General features: G+C 35.0%; 1 long non-coding RNA gene across 2 annotated transcripts; it reads right to left on the reverse strand.

Moving 5' to 3' along the window:
• Positions 1-1,684: 1,684 nt before the first annotated feature.
• On the reverse strand, positions 1,685-3,045 carry LOC110938704. 2 transcript variants are annotated; one of them, XR_002591617.2, is made up of 4 exons: positions 2,840-3,045; positions 2,362-2,408; positions 1,935-2,052; positions 1,685-1,802 (listed from the first exon to the last, which is right to left on the reverse strand). It is a non-coding gene; the product is annotated as an uncharacterized LOC110938704 (long non-coding RNA). The 2 variants fall into 2 exon arrangements; XR_002591613.2 differs by having other exon boundaries at positions 1,691-2,052.
• Between the last annotated feature and the right edge of the window lie 580 nt (positions 3,046-3,625).

Below are 3,625 nucleotides of genomic sequence, written 5' to 3' on the forward strand. Positions count from 1 at the left end.
GATAAAATAGACAAGAAATGGGCAAATCTCTATATGCTCGCTACTGTAGCAGAAAATGCCAACCTCTAAATATCCTATAAGTTGGGTCTAGTAAGGGAAATCACCACCCAGTAAATAAATAAAATCCCAGTGTGTTTATTTCCGTTGTTTCTGTACAAAGTAATATGCAATAAAACTTCAGTGTTTGTTTGTTAAACTTTGTTCCAAAGTTTTAACATTGCATTTTTACATATATGCTACGCAGCATGAATGAGATGTCGGAAGCATTCCAGAATCTCAACTTATATCCAGTGCCTATCGAAGTCTCTCACGACTTTACTGGTTACATTGCTGACATAGAAGAACCTATGGAATTCAAAGCTCCACCGCTGGAAAAAGCCAAACCTAAAAAGAAGAGAAGATACGTGGGGTGGAGGAAAGTACGCCGTAGGAAACCTGCCACTAGGAGACTCCCTAAAATAGAAAATCCTGTGATCGTGAACAAGGGAAAGGAAATAGAAACTGGAGAAAGTTCGAAACCACCCGAAAAGGAAATAGGAATAGATCTGAAGCAAAAGGGAATAGAAATTGGCGAAAGCTCTAAACAGTCTGAGGAAATCACGTTCCAGGACGAAATAGATCGCCTACTGGAAAATTGTGATGTTTTAGAGCCTATCAACGATAATCTCTTCTCTTACCCGGCCACAGTCCAATTCCCACTAAACCTAGGACCAGCTATTCCAGACCCACTAGTTCATACCAGACCATTAGGCCAAATGGAGGAATGGTGGACCAATGACTGGCAATTCCAAAACATAGTTAACAGTCCTTATAGCTTCCTTCCACAATTTGACCCAGAACCACTCCCGAATCCTCCCATGAGTAATGAAAACCTAGCTGAACTCCGTCAGTTCGGTGAAGAACTGATAGGTACAGGTAATAGGATCAGGGAAATGGGAGAGCATCTAACTTGGAAGTACGATGAGAGGGAGCATCGTTACTAGAACCGTCAGTTAAATCACAGAAAGCCGTATTGTATAATAGTCACTTAAAATTCTGTAAAATGGGCAATAAAACTCTGTAACATACGGTGTGTATGGATGCATATACAATATACCATAACAAAGTAAAAGTCGAAAAATCGACAATTTTGGTTATACTTGTACTAGGTTAGAGCCCGCGTGTACACGCGGTTTAACAAATGAAAATAAAGATACTTTAAATTTGTTCAAAGTTAATACAAAATTGTTTCGAATCATCATGTATGCCTAAACTTTATTATATATCCTTAAAACTTATTTTATGTTGAATAAATCCACCATGGTAAGAGTGAGGCCTAACGGAGTGAGCCATAGGACCATCATCCTAGAAAATATGACAAAAAAAGATATCGTAATTTACATATCCAAAAATCAATGATAGTGTTACAAAATTTAGTATAATTTACTGTTTAAAATAACATGTGGAAATTGGTGTGTTCGAAGCCTTGAAACATCACCGATCCACTTGACTGTACGACTGCCCATATCCGTTTAAAAAACTAAAAGATGCCTGAAAATTTGGTTTAACACATTTGCAAGAAAATAACCCAGGCATATAAGCAATCTAAGAGACCACAACTTGGCATGAGAAAGCTTATATGTGTCCTTGAGCCCATTGGATATCAAATGAGCCCCATGATCTTGGTTCAAGTTCACACTGAGCAAAGTTCACACTGAGCAGGCACAAACTAAAAAATTTCACCACATCATGATAATTTAGTAATTTCTAAAAGTTGAGATAAATTGATCCTTCTAGAGCCATAAGATCCTTTTGGCTAGCAACTATAACCAACATATGATCAAATAATAAGCATTTCCTTTGTTTTGCACAAAACTTAATATCTAAAAATGTAGATAAAAAACGCATAACAAAGAGCGACCATACAAAGGGCTATAGAAAGTAGTGTTTGATACCTTAGTTTGCCAATGATGGTTGGCTGCAGTCTGCAGATCAGGGGAAATATTCTATGCACAGAACTTCATTTGGCAAACCGTAAACAATAACTGGCGATAGAAACACAATCTGAAATGTCTAAAAATTAAGTAAAAAATGTCAAATTAACAAACTATATATTATACATTATTAATAAGAACATATAATATTACACTAATCATATTTGTAGCATACATAGAAAAGAAACAACATAAAGAGCGTTTGCAAGGGAAACCTGACTCTTTCTAACCCAGTCTAATAAATACCCATTTCAATAAGATATGTCAGCTGTTACATTGATCTCACCACAGAAGACTTCTCAGACATGCAACATGAACATCAACAACATTGAGAAACTACTACAATAAAATAATTACAACTAAATTATAAATGAATTGGATGACTTACCAGCTTGCTAACCGTGTGTAATCCAAGGTAGTCAACAGTTCCACTACCTGCAAGCAAATGTAGATGTAGGTTATTAACTGACATGTTACTCCAAATGAATTCAATAGCACAAACATAAGAAAGTTAAACATGGCCCAAAGAAACCAACATATTGAATAATCTACTGGAGCAATTTAAGCCAACATTAGATATATGGGTCAAAGTGCCCCCATCTACGAACAGATCATCATGCTTATTCTAAATTCATTTAATCACATAACAAAAACAAATAAATGGATATACATTACATATCTTGATTTAAATCCTAATTCTCCAAAAACTCAAATCACCTACAATACGTCTATGAATTACAAACCGCGACACCCACCCTCACAAGCGACATATAAATATACTGAAAAACCTGAATCAGATGTGAAGATAACAAACGGAATAAAACGTATCCTGTGATTAGGTTAACAGTATGAAAATAGTAACGCACAAATTCTTAGTGTCGCCAAACTGCCCTTATACTCTGGAGTAATCGCCGGTGATGAAGGAGTAGCAGAGAGGAATCGCAAGAAGTTAACGACATGCGACAGGCTTAGATTAGGGTTTTGTGAAGGAAAGATGGAAAGGGGAAGATGAATACGACGGGTATAGAACGTGGTTGAGGTGGAGAAATTAGGTTTTTGGATAATAGTTTTGTTTTGAATGAGATGTGGGTCATGGATCACCGTATCGTATCCGTATGACCCGGTTTCATAACCTATTTCCCCATTTGATCAAAGGAGCCTCATTGTGACACGTTTTTTAAAGTTGGTTAATAGTAGATAGATTCTAATATAATATTTAAATCTTTTTAATTTAAAATTTATAATTTATTAATAAATTATTGATGAGTTGGTTTCTTTTATTATATAGTAAATAGATTCTAATATAATATTTAAATCTTTTTAATTTAAAATTTAAAATTTAAAATTTATTAATAAATTATTGATGCCCTCATTGAATGACATGTGTCCCAAATCAGGTTTCTTTTATTATATAGTATAGATGTTGTGATAATCTATGTGTATCTATGTGAATTTTGTCATTGATAAGTTAGACACTAATAATTTTTACCAATTAGCAGATGGAAAACGCTAACAATGAACCAATTAATGAAGAAAATCAATCTGAGCAAGAACAAGAAGATCAATATATAACTCGACAAGATATTGAGCACTTTATCGCCCAAGGAATAGCCCATGCTATTCCAGAAATTGTGACTGCTGTTCAGAAACCT

Source organism: Helianthus annuus, chromosome 1, assembly GCF_002127325.2.
Source record: "Helianthus annuus cultivar XRQ/B chromosome 1, HanXRQr2.0-SUNRISE, whole genome shotgun sequence".
In the NCBI taxonomy this organism is placed as follows: Eukaryota; Viridiplantae; Streptophyta; class Magnoliopsida; order Asterales; family Asteraceae; genus Helianthus; species Helianthus annuus.